The sequence below is a fragment of the Gorilla gorilla genome, chromosome 15 (assembly GCF_029281585.2).
Source record: "Gorilla gorilla gorilla isolate KB3781 chromosome 15, NHGRI_mGorGor1-v2.1_pri, whole genome shotgun sequence".
Lineage (NCBI taxonomy): Eukaryota > Metazoa > Chordata > Mammalia > Primates > Hominidae > Gorilla > Gorilla gorilla.
The window spans coordinates 99410238-99431269 of record NC_073239.2 but is presented as its reverse complement, the minus strand read 5'-3'; the positions used below and the strand labels follow the sequence as shown (position 1 = coordinate 99431269).

The 21032-nt window shown below is 34.6% G+C and overlaps 1 long non-coding RNA gene across 1 annotated transcript in view; it reads left to right on the top strand.

Annotated features, from left to right (window-relative positions):
• The window catches only part of LOC129526730 (uncharacterized), a 48929-nt gene that overhangs the window by 13528 nt on the left and 14369 nt on the right, over nucleotides 1-21032 (top strand). The gene's annotated exons all lie outside the window — the stretch shown is intronic.

Sequence of the window (21032 nt, the reverse complement as noted above, 5' to 3'; positions counted from 1 at the left end):
GCATATTATGTATGAGAAAATGATGATGCAAATTCTTCACCAATACCAAGTTTATGCTAGTTAAGTTATTGAGCTTCAGCAACAAAATACATGTGTGCATCTTAGCCGAAAAATAGAAAAAGGAAATAAGAACTACAATGGTGAGAAATTCAGGCTGGCTTTAGATTTCTTCTTTGCAATATTTAAAGTTAGAAGAAATCAGAACAAGGTCTATGGAGATTATAGAGAAAAAGTTTAATTTCCAAGAATACTGCATTCTGCTGGGAGAATGTTAAAGAACCAGCAACAGGTAGATATTATCAACCATGACAAACTTAGAGTACTTGTTAGAAAACCTTAAAAGAAACTATTAAAGGGTCATGACACTCAATGGCAGGACCATGCTGTGAAATATAAAGTAGGATGTATGAGGGAATTAACAACCACAACAAACTCACTGGAGAGAATTAGTTATGAACATGCGCTCCCCTCAAAACTCATTACCTCAAAGTTTAGAAACGGCAATATTCCAGTAGAGGGAATCAGTGTCCATAATGCTTTACATATTTATAAGGTCGAAGGTGAAGGGAACATCTGTGCAATTAGGAAAAATGGAAGCACCCTTGTCATAAAGGCGGCTTTGTGTCAGTTAGCTGCGTCTTATTTCTGCCAAACACAGACATGTTTGATGATTCTGCTTTTAAGTAAGGTACCACAAGGAGGGAATAGACAAGCCTCAGGAGCATCAGATTTGTCTGTTATCAAAACTTTCATTTGGACTTCAAAACTTCCTTCAATTTCTATTGTCTCTTATAGTAAAATTAAACTAATTATTGTTATTAAAATTGTATTTATAATATAGACTCATTTGAAGGTATTTATATAAAATGTTTATTCTACTGGTCTATATTTTCTATTTGTCCTTCTACCTGTATATAAATGTAGAGATATGTCTAAAAAATGTTAACACAATCTAACAATAGTAATTTCTAGAATTAAATGCATTATTTTTACATTTATTATTCTTATGCATTTAATGTCTTTACAAAAAGTGTGTATTATATTTTACTAATTAATAGAGTGATTATTTCTCAAGAAATCTTGAAGCAAAATGCAAAGATGATAGATGATAATTGTAGTTAATTTTGGGTGGCTATTATATTCCTTGCTATAAGACAAGCATTAGAAAAAACAGGGAATAAAGAGAAAAAGCCCTGAGATATAGAGGTAAAAGCTATGCAATAAAAAGACAACCAATATGTCTAGAAGATGGAAAACGCCAGAGCCAGGGCATGTAAAGCTCTACATCTAAGATAAGAATTTTGAATTTTATTCTATGTAGAATAGAAAGTCATTGAAAATAGGGGAGTTACATGATCAAATTTTCCTTTAGAAATATTGATCTTGCTTCTGTTAGATAATGAACTCTGGTAGTAGAGAATGCCAGGTGCAAAAGTGGGGATAAGAAAAACACTTAGAAGATTATTGTAGGGAGAAATATGCCTATCATTTAGAACATGATTAGATGTAAAATATTTTTGGAGGTAGGACCAACTAGATACAGCACAGGTAAAAATAAAGACGAATATGGAATGCATTATATATTTTTGATCTGAGCAACTGATTGTGCCATTTATTTTGACAGAGAAACTTGGCAGTAAGTGAATTCGATGGGAAGAATGTTAGTAACATGTTTTGGAAGTATTAAATTTGACATAACTTTAGACCGTAAGTGGAGATATCAAGAAGATACTTGGGTATGTGCCTGGAGTATAAGAGAGAGATAAGTGTTAGAGATTTAAATTGAAGATTCATCCACCTGGAGATGGTCTTTGTAATCATAGAACTGGACAAAATTTTCTATACAGAGTGTATAAAATTAAAAGAGAATTAAGAACAGAGACCAGCAGCACTATAATATTTAGAGATATGGTGAAGAAACAGGAGCCTTAAAAAAAAAGGCTTGAAGGATTCTTCAGCAAGGAAAGAGAAAAGCATGAATATGAAGAGGCATGAAAGGCTACAGATAAGATGTCTCACTAAGTGGAGGTGGGGTGGTAATCAATAGCATAAAATTTTGCTGAGAGATTAATCAGATGAAAGCATATTTAGCTTTCACAAGCTTTTATTTATAGTTACATTGATTAGGTATCATGACCTTATAATTTCAGTGTATTATGTGAAACAGCAAACAATTATGTAAAACAAATACATAAAAATATGATCATATATCTCAAATTATACATATTTAATCCCATATTTTCTAGAAGTTTCATAGTAACAACCTCTGGCATTGCTTATAGAAATATTACACTAATAATTAAATATACATTTTTCTGATACGTGTTTAATTTGAGAAACATCATTAGTTTCTTTTTTTTCTTTCTTTCTTTTTTTGAGAAGGAGTTTTACTCTTGTTGCCCAGGCTGTAGTGGAATGGTGTGATCTCGGTTAACCACAACCTCTGCCTCCCAGGTTCAAGCGATTCTGCTGCCTCAGCCTCCCGAATAGCTGGGATTACAGGCCTGCGCCACCATGCCTGGCTAATTTTGTATTTTTGGTAGAGGCGGGATTTCTCCATGTTGGCCAGAATAATCTCGAACTCCCCACCTCAGATGATCTGCCCACCTTGGCCTCCCAAAGTGCTAGGATTACAGGTGTGAACCACTATGCCCAGCCTATTAGTTTCATTTTTTAAAAGACATTAACAAAAAGAAAAATGGGATTGCTTAAACGGCACTGTCCCTAAAATTAATTTTTTAAAAATTACAAAAGTTGTTTCTAAATATATCTTATGGTTAAATTTGAATGTATTCATTGGGCATGTTATTCTATTTATATAATTAACTTTTTAATTTAAAAACATGTACTAAAATTGCCTTACGCATAGCTACCAACCCAGATTGTTAGATGTTTGTCTAACAAACTGTGGCTTCCTTAGACACATTGAAATAGTCATCAAAACACAAATCTTGTGATGCTAAATTTGTAATATTGACACCAAGGCTACATTTGCTACCTTCAGGTTGAGGGGGAGATGGCAGGGAATTGGCATATAAGCAACTATTCAGTATGCCAGAAATTTTGCATATACAAATTTATTTAATATTCATAGTAGTCTTGGAAAGGGAAGACATTAGCATCTACATTTAACAGGTGAAAAATAGGAATGTTGGAGTCAAGTTTTAACAACCTCCAAACATCACCAGCACCACACTTTCAATACACTGTGGTAGCTCAAAACTCTCCAGAACTCTTTGGCAGTAGATAATCCATGCACACTGGCCCTGACAAAGGCCCAGATCTCTTCAATTTTCTCTGTATGTTTTCTATTTCTGGTGATGTATACTCATTTTGTTTTGTAAATTTCCAAAATGTCATATGCTGTATCTTCTCTTTCCTATAAAATTTTTGACACCTTACCATAGAAGGACGAACATATGCTGCTGATAGTCAGATAATAAGATGGCTATTAACATAAATATTCTTTCATTTTGCACATATGGATCAAACCTTCTGCAGCCTTATTTTCACATTCCATCTGAATCCACATGTCATTGGAAATAACCTACTGACATAATGTGGAATGTCTGTTCCTTTGTGTGGACAGACGGAGGGCCCCATTCAGACAACTGTGCAAACATTGAGCAGTAACATAAAATAAACTCCTAACATTTTATATGAACACTGAAATCAGTATATTTTGCAAAGCGGTGAGTGAAAGGGAAGTTCAAGAATGAGACTATTTAGACATTTATGCAGAGAAATAAATACATGTATAAATGTGAGATATTTATCTGTGATTTAATTAATCATTGACTAGTTAGTTGAAGGATGACATGGGATTCTAAAGCTGTTGGAAAGAAGGAGAGTGGGTTGTGTAGTGACCTGGTAATGGTCTGGGAGAAGGCTAACAAAAGAGGAAAGAGAATGATGATTTAACACTAAAGGCAACAATAAATGTGCATATAATAGAGTGGGAGTTGGAGAAAGAGAGAGCAAAGGTGCTTTAGTACATCCTAGGGTCTATAACACAGAATGCAGAATGTGTAAGGTTCAGAACTTACTTAAATGGAAAACAAAGCAAAATTAGAAATGCTGACAAAGAAATGCTACCCCGTCTCTGCCACAAGGACCATTGATTCATCAGTTCAACAAAACCAGTTAGCACTAAAAACCAGTTAGCAATTGAAACCAGTTCGAAAGATGAATGGAAACACAGAATTATCAAGCATAGAAACATAAAATTGTAACTTTATCTACTATCCACATTGTGTTGGCCCCCATGGAAGGTCTTGTCAACTAGCGTAGTACTTAGAGTTCCAGGATTGCATCCATGAAGGATATAAATCAAATGTTCTGGAATCTGGACACTCACTGACATGTATAATCATGCTGGACATATGTATGGAGATGCCATAATTAAATATGGGTAAAAATGTAGACATCTTTCCCTATTTGTAAGTGTCCCATTTCATTCTGAATAAAATTTATGCTTTTATCCTATGGCTTCCAAGATGCAGGATTATCTAGTCTCTGTTTATCTCTACAAACTCATATCCTGCCATACATTTTTTTATATTATATTGTAATCACACTTCTCTCTTTCAGTCTCTAAAATCAATCAGATTATTTAATAAAAGAGGAAGTTTCTGTATAACATTGAGAAAAAAGGAACTTGAGAAAATACTATGTCTGTGGTCCATCCTCCTTATTCCTCAGTGCAGAGTAGCTTGACATATGACCAGTGGCATTTCAATTCTCAAGCACATAGTGTCAATAGTTGGTTGAAAGACAACCTCACAAAAGAACATTAATGTCTAAATCCCTGGCACCTGTGAACGTGACTTTGTTTGGAAAAAAGATCTTTGCAGATGTAATTAAGCTATGAATCTCAAAATGAGACAATTCTGAATTACCTGAGTGGCCCCTAAATCCAAGATTGAGTATCCTTATAAGAGATCGAAGAGGAGCATACAGAAAGAGAAAAGAAAGAATGTGAAGAGAGAGGCAGAGATGGGAGTGATGTGGCCACAAGCCATGGGAGACGAGGAATACTGACAACCATCAAAAGCTGGAAGAGGCAAGGGATAATTTTAGAACCTCTGGCAGTAGCTTGGCACTGCTAACACCTTGATTTCATACTTTCATCCTCCAGAGAAGTGAGAGTACGTTTCTGTTGTTTTAAGCCATCTAGTATGTGGTAATTTTTTACAGTAGTCCCAGAAAAATAATGGTAGAGATGGATGTATCTGGCTTTTGGAATTTAGCCATCAAGATTATTTAACTAACTCTCTGCTCAGTAAACAATTATTTCATTGTTTATTAACTAATTAGTATTAGTTAATAGATTTCTCAGAGGAAAGTATGCTGGTCAATCAGTAAAATATTATGTTGCTTTTGACATACGGCAGAATTTGACAAATTTGACAATACTATGAAATTCTAGTTTATTTAATAATCTCTTCTGGATTTGGTTAGCTTGACTCAACCCAAAGATACTGATTAATGAAAATATCCTAATGCATTAAAGTCCTGGTGCTGTGGAATCAACTAATTGCCTTAAATCCCAACTATGTCTCCTTGTAACTACATCATCGTGAGTGGCTTCCTTTACCTCATAAGCATTTTTTTTACCTGTGAAAAGGAAATATTAATGAAATTATTCCAAGGCTCAATTTGACAGCATGTGTACACCAATTATCACAGAATCAGGGAGAAAATGTCTTAATGAATGGTGGGCTTTATTATCATCTTAATAATTATCATCATCCCATTCTTCCCTACAAGATTCACACTTAATCACTCTAAAAATATATAAGGTTAACTGTCTTTAACGAAAGAAACTTACTATGCAAGATATGTACTTTCTGAGTATAGTATGTGAGATTCACAGGTTTCCGGAGAGGTGTTTCCTTTTTCCAGCTTTCCATCGAAAAGATCAGTTGCACAGAATTTTATTACCCTATACAACTCTCTGATTGGTGTTAATGGAACAAACTCATGCCAAATTCTTAACGTCTATATCAATTTATATGCTGCTTTAAACTTAGAGCTCTGATCCTTGCTAACTTGCTCACTTTAATCTTCTATGATTCCATTTCCTTGGATTCTGAATATAATACATTTTTTTCTTTTACAAGTGAATACATTTGCCTGTTAACAGAGAGGTCAATTAGCTTAAAATGTACTGTAATAAAAATATTTACTACTTCATTCTTGATGAATTGGGAATGTGTGTTTTTCATGTTAGTTTTGTACGTGAGGATGAATAGCTTTAGGTCCAGCAACCACTAGTTTTGATTACTACTATACTTTACATCCAGGGTAAAAATGCTGTCAAGAGCAACATAAACTTGTACAACTCTGTGCAGGATCTCTTCCATTTGCCATCCTCTCCTCTCATCATTCTCCATCCTTCTCCTTTTGTTTTCTGCCCAGAAAGTTGATCTATATGCACTACATCAGTGTGTTTGTATGCCTTAAGCTACAACAGGAAGTCTTAGGGAGGAAGGAGTGTGAAATAGGATTCACCTGCCTCCTTCACTTTGAGGATGCCTCAACCTGGCTATGCTCTTAACCAAAGGTCACTAGTCTCTCAACATAGTCTGCTTTATTTAACATTCTTTTATTTGTTTTTTTCTGATTTCTGTTAACCAAACCCTTTGGGCCTAGAAGTTGACATTAATGCAACTTTTAGTCTGGAATCCTGCAATAGCTCTGTTTTGCCTACATATTGGTCATACCTTTGCAATTTTTTTTTTTGCCAGATAAGAAAAGGAAACACATTCCTTGATTTTTTTTTAATTTTTTCATTTCCATAGGTTTTGGGGGAACAGGTGGTATTTGGTTACATGAGTAAGTTATTTAGTGGTGATTTGTGACATTTTGGAGCACCCATCACCTGAGTAGTATACACTGAACCCAATTTGTAGTCTTTTATTCCTCCCCACCCTCCCACCCTTTCCCCTGAGTTCACAAAGTCCATTGTGTCATTCCTATACCTTTGCATCCTCATAGCTTAGCTCCCATTTATGAGTGAGAAGATGTAATGTGTGGTTTTCCATTCCTGAGCTACTTCAGAATATTAGTCTCTAATATTACTATTAGAATAATTGTCCACTTCCATCCAGGTTTCTGCAAATGCCATTAGTTCATTCCTTTTTATAGCTGCGTAGTATTCCATCGTATATACATACCACAGTTTATCCACTTGTTGATTGATGGGCATTTGGGTTGGTTCCACATTTTTGCAATTGTGAATTGTGTTGCTACAAACATGCATGTGCAAGTATGTTTTTTGTATAATGACTTATCTTCCTCTGGGTAGATACCCAGTAGTGAGATTGCTAGATCAAATGGTAGTTCTACTTTTAGTTCATTAAGGATTCCCCACACTGTTTTTCCATAGCGGTTGTACTAGTTTACATTCCCACCAGCAGTATAGAACTGTTCCCTGTTCACCGCACCACGCCAACATCTATTATTTTTTGATTTTTTGATTATGGCCAGTCTTGCAGGAGTAATGTATTATTTCATTGTGGTTTTGATTTGTATTTCCCTGATCATTATTGATTTTGAGCATTTTTCGTATGGTTCTTGGCCATTGCTCTACATATATAAAATCATCTAATTAGAACAGCAACACTATGAAACTGATATTGGTTTTTATACCTATTTACTATATGTGGAAATTGAGGCAGTGAGAAGCTAAGGAATTTGCTCAAGTTCACATGTCAATAGTGGTGAGGTGGTGATTAAAGCTCAGGTAATCTGACTCCAGAGCCCAGGTTCACAAAAGTGCTATAGTTCTTCATTTGACAGCATCCATTTTTATAGAATAATTTGTACCCATGAAACAAATGCTTTAAGACATTTGTTTTGATAATATGAGAAAATGTATGTGATATTGGTAAGTGAAATAAAATTTTGCTTTGCAAGATACATAAGCGTATAAGATCAAGATTGGAATGTCATAAACAAAAGATGTTTCCAGAAATGGAAGAATAGATTATTCAAATTGTTGTTATATTTTGTGTTTGCCAACATGTCTAAAATAAACTTACATTAATAAAAACATAATTGTGGAAGTAAATTTTCAATATTTTGTAACACAAAATATTATATGGTATCTTTATCATCTAATAATGCTGATGTGTTGAACAGCATATAAATAGCACTAGCAGTTGCTGGAAAAATGCCTATAAAGTATATATTTATTTCTTTTTATTGATGACTTTTTCTTTATCCAAAATTCTTCTCAATCTTAATCATGATCTCAATCTTAATAACAGGCTAGCTAGAGCTAAAATGAAGAAGATGGAGGGAGGGCATACACAAAAGGAAAAGGAAGTTATACATTCTTTCTAAAAGAAAAAATAAATATAAAATATCTGGCAAAATTTACTTGTAACAAAGAAAATTTGTCCAGGGCTTTTAGACAAAAATTAGCCTATTTAAGGAAATAACATATCTCAATTTTGCTACTTCAATACACATCATCAGATTGTACAGGTTTAAGATTTGTTTGTTAAAGTCGAGCCATTGATCTCTTTGCTCTTTCTTTTGTACCTTCCTCTCCTCTCCCCTCCTCTCCCCTCCTCTCCAGGCTCCTCTGCTTTCCTTTCTTTTCTCTGTTTCTTTTTTTTTTTTTGTCTGAGATGGAGTCTCACTCTGTTGCCTAGGCTGGAGTGCAGTGGCTTGATCTCGGCTCACTGAAGCTTCCACTTCCTGGGTTTAAGTGATTCTCCTGCCTCAGCCTCCCAAGTAGCTGGGATTACAGGTGCCCACCAGCACGCCTGGCTATTTTTTGTGTTTTTACTAGAGACAGGGTTTCACTATGTTGGCCAGGCTGGTCTCAAACTCCTGATCTCAAGTGATCTGCCCATTTCAGCCTCCCAAAATGCCAGGATTACAGGCATGAGCCACTGCGCCCGGTCCTTTGTTTATCGCAATGGAAGATTAAATTAGAGGGAAAGGAATAAAATCATTTGCTAGAGAGCTACAACCATCTAACTTTTTTCTTGCCACCCCCAGAGTAAAATGGTTTGGTTCAACAAACACAAGGACCTAATTATTGAGTCAGCATTTTAAAAACTAATGCAAAATTATCAAATTAATAAGTAGCAGTGAAAATGAGCCCTTTTATAATAAACCAACAGAGAAATAAAGCTCACATTTGAGCTTCATGGTTTAGTAAATGTTTAGGATTGAGAATATGTCTGTAAGACATGAATAGATTTCAAAATGCACATTTTTAGAAGAAACATGTTAATGAGTACTTGGGGGTGAGTGGGGGAAAAATAGGAGTATATTCTCTCTCTCTCTAGAGATAAAATGCACTTATCGGGCCATCTTCCCATAATTATCTTACACTCTAACTCTCAGCTTACAAAGTGTTCATTGCCTGGGCTACTGCTCAAAAATGCAAAGTGAATCATATCACTGTCTGCTTAAAATCTGAGATATTCCCCCCCCCCCTTTTTTTTTTCTGGTGAGGTTTAAGTCCATGGTCATGGCATCCAAAACCATTTATAATCCAGTCTCAACTGCACTAATTACCACTTTTTTGACTCCCTCTCAAGTACCAGTAGCCCTTGCTAGAAAAATATCTCAACACTTGATGAAGTCAAACTTTTTAAAACTTCCTTATTTTTTTTTTCAGATATTATTCTGCCTAATCCATTCTCCTCCCTTGATAATGACATTTCCCTGTTTGATTGTTTTCTATTTACAATTTTGGTTCTAATTTTTATACATTAACATCTGTGAGTTTCTCAAGGAAACAGACCACAACTTTTTCATAGTCTTATTCTTTGCATCCAATACCGTGTCAGACCCAAATAATTAATAGATATTGGTAGAATTAAAAATTAACAATATAGGCATTTGTTGAAAGAAAATATTTAAATGAAATAGGTGAAGTTGTGTAAAATACATATTTCATTTCTAAATCGCTCTGAAGTAAGCACATTATTTTTCCTAAAGTTTTGGAAAATAAGGTAAAAAAAATTCTTCTTAAAATCTATTTCTGTATATATCTACAGGCTATTATGAACAATGTGGCTACAAGTGAGTTATTAGCCTGACCAAGATTATTCACAGACTAATAGGATGTCAGAGGGAACATGCAAACTGCCTAGAGCCTCTGGCTCATCCATCCATAGGTTATCAGTTTGGATAGTGGATGAAGTTAATCAGATAAGGTGATCTGTGGCTCTTTCTTAGTTTTGTGTTTGTGTTTCATTTTGTTTCCATAAAAATAATCCTTCATATTGAATATATTCAGTTTTATAAGTATGCTAATAACTCTCTAGCTTTCTGTTTTCTAGGCTGGGATATTTCCTACTCATGTCGACAGCCTTCAGTTTCTGGTAATGATATTGCTGGCGCCCACACTGTGACCATATTGCCCTCTTATTAGGGCTTTTGATTGTTTTCTATTTGCTAGGAAAAGGCAAACTAAATTATTTTAATTCATATGCATTTATTCATTATTTTCCTCAAGAGCATAACTCTGAGTTTCTACAGCTTTTTAGTTAATACTATCATTGCTGATTTACATTAGGTCCCTCTAATTCCATTTATTAATTTGCTCATTTCCTTTAAACTCATCCTTACTCTTCCCCTCTCCAATATGCAACCATTCTAGTGTGTTTAGTGTGTTCATTGTATTTCCTGTGATCTAATAAAATGCACATAGATTATATAATGGTGTTTTTTCAATAAATTTATTGCTTATTTTCTCACTCAGCAGTGTAATTTTAACATGTACCTGTGTGCACATTTAGTACATTCCCTCTACTGTTATGGAGTGTTCCACAGTGAATACCCATTAAATTTGACTTAATCATTTCCTCAGTGCTGTTTTAATTGCCTCCAATGCTTGGCTATGCAAACAACACTGTGATGATCATCCTCATCTTTCTTAGGTTCTTAGGTTAGCATTTCTCCAGGATGTATTCCAAGAAGGAAAAATGGTGGGTCTGAGGATGTCTAGAGATGCACATACTGATTTTAACAAAGAACTGCCAGATTGCACTTCAGAATGGCTGCACCAGTCTATACTCCCATGAGTAGTACATGAAGGTTTCCACAAGCCCAACATGCCCAGTGCTTGGCAGTATATACTTTCTAATCTTTGCCAATTTGCTGGATGAGAGTGATACTTTATTGTTGTAATTTTGCTTTTTTCCCCCAGTGAATGTGGGGATGTATTGACATATTTCTTTGCCTTTCTTAGTTTGTTTGGGCTTCTACAAAAAATACCTTAGACTGGGCAATTTATAAATAATAGATTGGAAAATCTATTTATAAATAATAGATTGTGCAGTTCTGGAGGGTGGGGATTCCAAGTTGAAAGTGCCAGCAGATCGAGTGTCTAATGAGGGTTTGCTATCTCTCATTCAAGGATGGCATCTTGCTGTGTCTTTAAATGGTGAAAGGACAAGTCAGCTCCTTTCATCCTTTTCTGGAAGGGCACTAATCCGGTTAATGAAAACCTTGCCCATGTAACTTAATGACCTCCTAAAAACCTCACCTCTTAATAATGTCATGTTGGTGACTAATTTTCAAAAGAAACATTTCAGGGGACACATTCAAACCATAGTACTGGCCCTTTGACTTTTCCCATCTATAAATTCCTTCTTGGTGTTTGTGGCTTATTTTTCTATTTGGATTCTTGCCATTCTTTTTGTGATAATCTGGTAAATTTCAAATTTCATCAATTACTGACTATATAAATTAGAAAACGCTAGTATCTTCTCTTAATCTCACATTTATTAAACTTGCTCATTTTCCACGAAGAAAAGATGATTAATTTTGCAAATTTATGTTTTTATGTATTTATTTTCTTTATATTTGTACCTTTGCAATTTTATTTATTTATTTTTGAGATGGAGTCTCACTCTGTCCCCCACGCTGGAGTGCAGTGGTGTGATCTCGGCTTACTGCAAGCTCTGCCTCCCGGGTTCACGTCATTCTCCTGCTCCTGACTTTGTGATCTACCCGGCTTGGCCTCCCAAAGTGCTGGGATTACAGGCATGAGCCACCGCGCCTAGCCATTGCAGTTTTATTTTAAAAGATATTTCCCTTGTTGTTTTCTGTTAGATCTATAGATTTATCTCGACAATTCTATGCTCATAGGTAAGGATTTAGTTTTATTTGCTCCTTAATGAAAATGTTTTCTTAATGAAATCTCCTGAACAGTTTGTCCTTTACCAGTTATTTTTTTGGTGCCGTTTAAATCATGGAGGATTAATTTCCCAAACATGGAACTTTTTCTGAAACGCCTGCTGAATGTCATATGTTTATTTAAGTTCTACTGTGTTATTAACAATAGTTTTATTAATATGACCTTGAGTATGTATTTATCACAAGCCCTTGCTTTCTGATCATTTTCAAAATTAATTGATTTTTCTATGGTCTTTAAATATTTAATATAACATTTTGAATACATTTGTTAGAATCTCCCATAGTTATTTTCACTGTGACTGATTAAAGAAATAAACAATGTTAGGGCCATATATAAAAACAGAACTCTGATCTTCCCACAATCTGCAGCAACCAACTTAAGAAACAAACCCATTATCTGCAATAACCAGCCCAGAATCCAACCTGCTATAATGAGACTTGTGGGAAGTCAGACCACATCTCTAGCAAACAATCTAAGAGGGCAAACAGTAACCCCTGTGACAATAGGCCCTAAACAGCGAGAACTTGATTAATAACTGGCAGTTCTCCTATTGTTGTTCCTAATTCCAGTATAGAACAAACCAAAAAGCTAAATATGCGCACCCTAACAATCACATAAGAAGCCCTCCTTTTAGTTAGCTGCATACAGCTTCCTCATACCAATAGCTTTCAATCAGGGTGCAACTGAAGCCTTCCGTTTCTTCCACTATAAAGTTTTCCCACTCCTCTGCTGTCGTTTAGTCTCTACCAAAACAAAAGTGATGGTGGCTGACTCCCTAAGTGGGGCAAGCTCTGAGTCAATGGTCTTTTCTTGTTTTTATTTTGTTGGTCTGTATTTATTTCCACAGTTGAACTAAATTTATAGATTAATCTGGGAAACATTGAAAGATTTATAATGAGTTGCTCCACCTAAGAACATGGAATACGTTTTCATTTATTCAGAATATATTTCATTTGCATTGTTTTAAAGTTGTTTTCACAGGTGTAAACTTTTTATCAGGTTAATTTTTTTACTTCTATTATTCACGTTTTCTTTTACTCTGTTTTTCTGCTTAATTACTTCTTTAGAGGAAAGTTCTGGAACATCCACACACTATTATTTAGTATTTATTTCTCTTCTGGCTGCTGTCTATTTGATGGTATATATTGGGTTTACATATGGTCTGGAGAGTTACATCTTCTTGCTATATTTTTTATTTAGCAGTATACTGCCGTTCCTATTTGTCTCTCAGGATATTTTTTCCATGCATTTTATCTTGCTTGATATTAAAATGGTACTAAATTTTTTTCTTCCTCTCTTCCTTTCGTCCCTTCTTTCATCCCTCCCTTCATCCCTCTCTTCCTTCCTTCCTTTCTTCATCCTTCCTCTTTCCTTCCTTTTTCTTCCCTTTCCTAACTGCATGGTATAAATTCTCATTTATTTTTTTGAGTGTGCTTCTTGTAAATAATTTTTTAGATTTTATTTCAACTTAAATTGAGATTCTCTGATGTTTATGTCTAACGTGAAATTTATGTTAGTTCCTGAACATATTAGAAATTCTTTGTCATCTTATTTCATAAATTTGATCTCTTCTGCTTTCTTTTTAATGTTCCTTTCCCCTTTACTTCATTTACTTACTTTTTCTGCTAATGTAAAATTTATATTTTCTGTGTTTATTTTTATGTTAATTATGTTTATTTAAGATCCATACTACCATTTATTACTCTACCTTCTTAGATTTATCAGTACTATGTTCTCCCCTAATTCAGCTGGTACTTTAGCTTAACCTTATATTTCTTTATTCCTGCTCTCTTATGCCAACCTAAGGGTTCATACTACCTAAAGACTTAGTTCTAAATGTTTTCATGGTTATATTGTTTTTCTTTCATTTTACCCTTGATTTTTCAAACAAAAATAAATTTTCTTAAGTTATGTCATGATTTTTCTTTCGTATATCTTGGTATAGGCCTCCTGAATTCATTTTTGTTAATTTAAATCTTCTTCCAGAGATGTTTTCAAAATGGGTTTGTTTGCAAAATTTCTGTGAAATGTTATTATGCCCTTATATTTAAGTGAAAATTTGGCTCATCTTTTTTCCTATTCAATGATCTAAATTAAGTAGCTGCCTATCATTTACTTGTAGTTAGTTTCTCTTGATCAAGATAATCAGCAGTGCAAGTTATTTTGGATTTGGGGGTAGGAAATGATCATTCCCAAGGCAATGTGAAAGAGAGGCAAGAACACAACTTTAGAGTTCTCTCTCAAACTATGTCCCATTCTTCACTCTAAGCAGTAGCTACCATCACTCCTTTTCTACATATGAGTGGATAAGTCTTTACTCTATCAAATGACATATTTTTAATTTTTTTTAATTTGTGCTCTCTCACGTTTCACCAAAGTTGTTATTATCAAACTTATTAGCAAGATACATTGGTTATAAGAAAGCCGTTGGGTCCAATAAATAGAATAATGGAATAAATAGGAATATAAGGAAAACAGGCATCCAGATGGCCAAGTACATGGGGGAAAAATCACTTTTCTTTCCTCCTTTACTTCATCTTCTCACTCTATTTCTTGAATGTGATAACTTAGAACTTTTGTGCAAAAGCAAATATTTTATCTGTGGCTGGGTGATGCTAAGTACTCTTTCTATATAGTATTTGTTTGTGCTGTTAATTGAACTGGCAGTGAAGGGCCAACAAAAATTAATTTGCTTTCAATGAACATGTCATAGATGGCCAACCTCACGCTTATAACAAGGCATGATCATGTAAAAAATAAAAACTGAGGATTATATGCAAGGAGTAACACCAGCTACTAGCAAGGATTCCAACCAAATCTCAGTTACAGCATCTGGCTAATAAGACACCTAGCTTCCATTTATGGCCTTAATAGTATTAGTTTTTCACTGGGTAAACCACTGATACTTACAAACGTTCTAGTTGTTCAGAAAATATGCATTTATATTGATCACATTGTATTTAAAACTCCTATTAAAACTTACAAAAGTAGTCTCTGAAATTTAAAAAGCAACAAAAGGAGTTTGTAATAAAACTTGAAAAAACAAATACAGGACGCATTCAAGTAGTGCTAATTAACTGGCCTTCAATAACTAACAGTAAGACTAAAACAATTGTTTTCAGGTTCTATGACCTGATTCTATAAAAAGAAATAATGTTATATTAAATAATAAAATAAAAACTGATGTACGCATGAATAACACCACATATTTATTGGTAGAATATTTTCTATTACATAGAATAATATGTATAATATTTTTGTATCCATAATAATTTGTAAAATAGGCACTGTACATCTTACAAAGATGATTCTAATTGCATTTCTTCTTTAGTTTTCACAAGGCTGTGATGTGCATGTTTTCATTATCTTTATTTGATGGAGAAATAACTGATTCAAACAGATTAATCGATGTCCTGAAGCTAATAAGAGGAGTTGTGACTCTATCATCTCCTCTGGTTCCAACATCTATACTCAGTTATACCGAGGAAATTTAGTATAATAATGACTGATATATATAATAAACCTGAGAACTGATTTTCTTCTGGATTGCCTCCTATCATAAATATATTATCAATCTTGTTTTATGGATGAGAGCTTTTACAATAAATCCTAAACATCTGAGTACTCAAAATGCACGAGGAGTGTCTACTGATAACTTAAGCAAGATGTTAGATTAGCCTAATCACATTATTCTTTGTTTCCATGCCATTTTCTCAATGTGGATTTTGATGACACACTTCCGATTTTCTATCCGTGTCCTCATCTGTAAAATTGGGTTATTCATAGTACATATACTAGGGATATTAATTGTATCTCTATAGAACAGGATCAAGCACATAGTAAGACCTTAAGAATAGATTTATTGATGATCGTATTAGTAAGAGGAATTTCCTTATTATTATAATCACCAACTGAGTATCGCTTTCTCTGGTCAATTAATAAAGAGAGTTAAATATGGGCTTTCATGATTCAGCTAGCATCATTTATCAAATATTTTTAAGGCCTGTGAGTTCATTTTCATGACTACATAAAATAACAAATTCATTAGAATCATCTTATTGAATAATATTGTGACCCATAGAGGGTCTTGGCTGCAAGTTGTCCAAGCTCTCGGCATTTTCAACAAAGAATTGGACAAAACACACAGAAAAGCAAGGAAAAAACGAAGCAACAAAAACAGACTTCTTGAAAATGGAAGTACACTTCACAGGATGGGAGGGGGACTGCGCAGCAGCTCAAAGGCCCTGGTTACAGAATCTTCTGGGTTCCAAATATGCCCTGGAGGTTTCCCATTGGCCACTTGGTGTACACCCCATGCAGTTGAAGTAGTGGCCAGCAATCAGAGGCTAAAGTGAAGTTACAAAGTTGCACTCCACAACCAGAGGCTAAAGTGAAGTTACAAAGTTACACTTTGCAATCAGAGGCTAAAGTGAAGTTACAAAGTTACACTCCTATGCAAATGAAGACTTTGGCCTGCAATCAGTCTGATCGGTTGTGGAAAGCAACCAATCAGAGGATGAGGTGAAGTTACAAGTTACACTCCTATGAAAACATCTGATTGGTTTGCAAAGGGAGTAGCTTCTGGTCCTTTTGTTACTTAGGTGTGAAAAGTTGGGGTTTTCCTTTCGATTTAGTTCTAAGAGTCAGCATGAATCAGCCTTAGGTTCCCTGCCTCCAGACCCTATTCTTCTGCTTCAATGTCACATTTTATTTCTGAACATATCAATTTTGAATATACTATTCAAAACACATATTTTCTAGTGTCTTCATTGTTTTCACATTCACTTGTTAATGATAAAAAGCTAAAATGTATGCCCAATTTAAACTTCATTTTTATGCTTTTTACATGTAAATTCTTACTTTATTTTTAGAATTTAAAGGTGAGTCATCTATTTGTACTCACCATGGGTACCCACATGATGAGCAATGTTCTTTAGGAGCAAGATACCTATAGTACCTAGAATATAGGACAGCAAGAAGTGTTAGAATTTGAGATTGAGAGTCACTTATTTAAAAGCCACATCACAGTTTGTCAGAAATCATAACAACTTTTGCCTGTAGCATTTTTAGATGGATATAATATCTCACTTGTTTTCAGATTTTTCTCTCCTAAAAGCATCCTGTGGCATCAATTCACATTATGAACTAATGGCAACAATTTTGTTCTAAATCCGTAAGGGAAGAAGATGTTGTCAGAATGTTGGCCAGGATTCACTTTCCTTTTTTTTTTTTTTTTTTTTTGTCAGTCTTCTACACAGGAGCCTTTTGAAAAATGGTACTTCTAATGACACAGGTGTGGGTCTTGTAATGTGAAGTTAAATTTGCTGTCCTTCCAAACAGAAAGCATTTTTTGCACCCTGAAAATTCGAAAGCATTTGGAAATCTCTTGATTGACTTGGCCATTTATTTGACTCTGCACCAAAAAAATAACCAATCAAAAACAAACAGGCATGGTGAGCTGCCAATCTTCACCTCGGAAGTGAAATCTCAGTCAATAAAAGGTTCGTGTTGGAAACCCTGAGTGACATTTAACTAAGGGGTGCAAAGCATATCAATGTATTTTTGACACCATTCCTTCCACACAACTGTCAGCAAGTTTAAATTAACACTGGAGGTCTATAGGTTTCAATGACGGATGAAGATGTTTAAGCCACATCCCAGAACAAAAGAAGTAACGGCTTTCACGTTTATTCAGATGCCTATGTATTTGTGTTATTTCTTTTATTTTGCTTATATATCTTCTTATGTCACTATAGACACTATAAGATTTGTATACGTTTCTCATGCACAATATGCTACACATTCCCCCAAGAAAGGATTTCAAGTTGTTGCTGTCATTTAACATTCTTTATGCTAAATCCGCAATTTTTTATAAACCAAAAGCAAAGTATACTCACCTGAAATATATTGAATTTTTATACTATTAGATAATATGATGCGTGCATTTTTTCCGATAAACGATTTTATAAAACATTAGGTCATTTCATGTCCTCTCCCTCCTCACTTTTCCTAGGAAACTTAGGGGTTGAAAATGTGAGAAACTAATTGTCAGGTTAATGCTGTTAAGACTCAGCAAGGACTTTTTATGAAAAGTGCACACTTGTTGTTAATCATGTCATTTGGTGGATACAGTGCCATGCAAACTATATTAGTCTTAAAGAAAATATTTTCACGTGCTATACTGAATTCTTTTTTCTCACTGAGAAGTGCTCACATATCCATTTTGCTTTAGATCTGAAGTCAGCAAACTTTTTTTGGTGAAGGGTCAGATAAATATTTTAGACTTTGTGGACCAAAGGGTCTTTGTTACAAATACTCAACTTTGCCACTGTTGTGCAAAAGCAGCCATAGACAATATGTAAATGAAGAAGTGTAGCTATATTTTGATAAAGCCTACTTAGGAACACAGTAACATGAATTTCATATATTTCTTATGCACCATGAAATATTTTTATTTTGATTTTTTTAAAATAATAAAAATGTGTAAACTACTCTTAATTCATGGGACATACAAAAACAGGCAGATAGCTGGATTTGGTTGACAGACCACAGTTTGCTGATCCTTATTTTAGACATTTATACAAACTGCAGTTATCACTTCTGCTCATTCAACAATCAGTCAAGCTGTGCATTACTGGTTGGTTGTTACAAAAAAACAAAGAGAGTAAGCTATAACTTTATTATTATCAATACTTATAGACTGTTAAATTCATATGACAGGTGAAATCATCAGTCTTATGACTTATTCTCTGTATATATAATAGTGGGAAATAATGTTTAGAAATTGTGTGTGATTTGGGGAAGTCTTAAAAATGAAAAGGCAAAATTGACTTTCAGTTTTAGTCCTTTCAAAAGTCGCCTTTCAGCTGTAATAATCCTTTCTGTCTGCTCTGAAAGAGGTTATATTACATAAATGATGAACGTTCTATTATGAAATAATTTTTGTTCATAAGGAAACATTTTCTGCTCCTCTAAGATGAAATAAACCAGGTAAAATTTGCACATATATTTGACAGTGTGATAACTGATCTTCAACTAATATATAACTGTGATTGCTGTAACTTGCTCATTGTATTTTTACTGTTTGAAGCATATTTTCAGAGCTCAGAGACAAAGATTTGAACACCTTCTTTTCATATTTAACTGTCCTTGAAATGTACTTGAAAATAAGTATTTCTACTGACAACTGAAGAATGACAAGGTTCATAAATTTGGAAAGGAGAACTTTATTTCCCATAGGTAGTTGCAGCCTGCAGGGTGGCCACTTTGACAGGCTAGGAAGCATAGCCTCTGGCCAGAGCCAGAAGCAGACACTTTCAGGGAAGGGTAAAAGGAACAGGAATTTATACTGAGCAAAGTGGCCAAATATACATATTGAATAAGCTATAAGAAAAGTCATGAATATTTATGGAAGGAGAAACATGTACATGTGCAATTGAGCTTCATGCCTCTCCACGGGTCCCATGTTAAAAAAAATATATATATATATTTGGCATATATATGCCATGTATGTATGCATGTATGTATGCATGTATGCATGTATGTATGCATGTATGCATGCATATGTATATATATGCGCCATATATATATATATATATATATATATATATGGCAGCCTTAGCATATATGAGCATGGAGGTTTTTGGCCTTCTGATGTCAAAAGGTGAAGCAAAGGATATGAAAACCCTCACTGCATATTCTCTGTAGACAAGCCAGAACCACTCTGTGGTCAGTGGCAAAAATAAAAAAGAAGAGGCAACATCAGGAAGTTGGCTGATATCAGTGGTGGAGTCTTTTGAAAGGGCTGGTTTCTGTTTAGTACTTAGAGAAGAAAGGCAGATGGCGGTTTGCACAGGATGGTGTATAAGGAGGTGTGTCTGACCTCCCATCGGTCATGATCAAGATATTCAGTTTTCAAGGTTTCTCTAAGGTCCCCTTGGCCAGGAGAAGCTCTGTTCAACCAACTGGTGGTGGGGGAGCTTAGGAATTAATTGTTATTTCTCACTACCTACAGACTACTGCAAGCTGATGTAAAGCAACTTTAACCAAAAATTCATTTAAGATTAGAAAGTTACAAAGAGAATTATAAATTTGCTTTCTGAGGGATTAGGAAATTAAACACAATGGGGAGTTTTTTTGCCTATGGTTGTTTCATTACCATCTTGTCACGGAAAGTATGCTGTAAGAGGAAACTTATTTTGCTCTCTAATTCTGGGGTAAACCAAGGAGATCTTTGACCAAACCATACTTTTTTCTTCCAGCTCAGCAGTTCTTTTATTTGTCAAGACTCTGAGAGACAGTCCTGTGGAGAAAGAGACATGCAGAGATCTCCCTCAGTGTTTTATAATGTAGTAGCAGAAGTCCCTTTGAGAACTTATGAATATCTTATCTTCTCAAGGGATGTGACAGGTATGCTGTACATAAAGAGATGAATGGGTATTTTCTAGGGAAAAAAGTGGGAAAAAGGGCAATTAAGACATAAAAAAGGGCGTTTCAAGGCACAGAGGCATGAAATAACAAGTCACATGTAGAATCAAAGCAGTTTAGTGTTTGTATGGAAGCCCACAGGTATGGTTTTATTATTTATTTTATTAAGTTAGAACAAAGACCACAGGCAACAGTTACAGCTTTATCCTTCAGGCGGTCATTACAGTTTTAAAATGGGAAGTTATATGATAATAATTGTACTTCAGAAATATCCCTCTAGCTATATAGATATAGATGATATAGATATAGATTATAGATACAGACACAGATATAGACACAGATATAGATACAGATATAGATACAGATATAGATATAGATATATAGATACAGATATAGATATTGCAAAGACGAATGGAAGTGATGCAGGCAAACC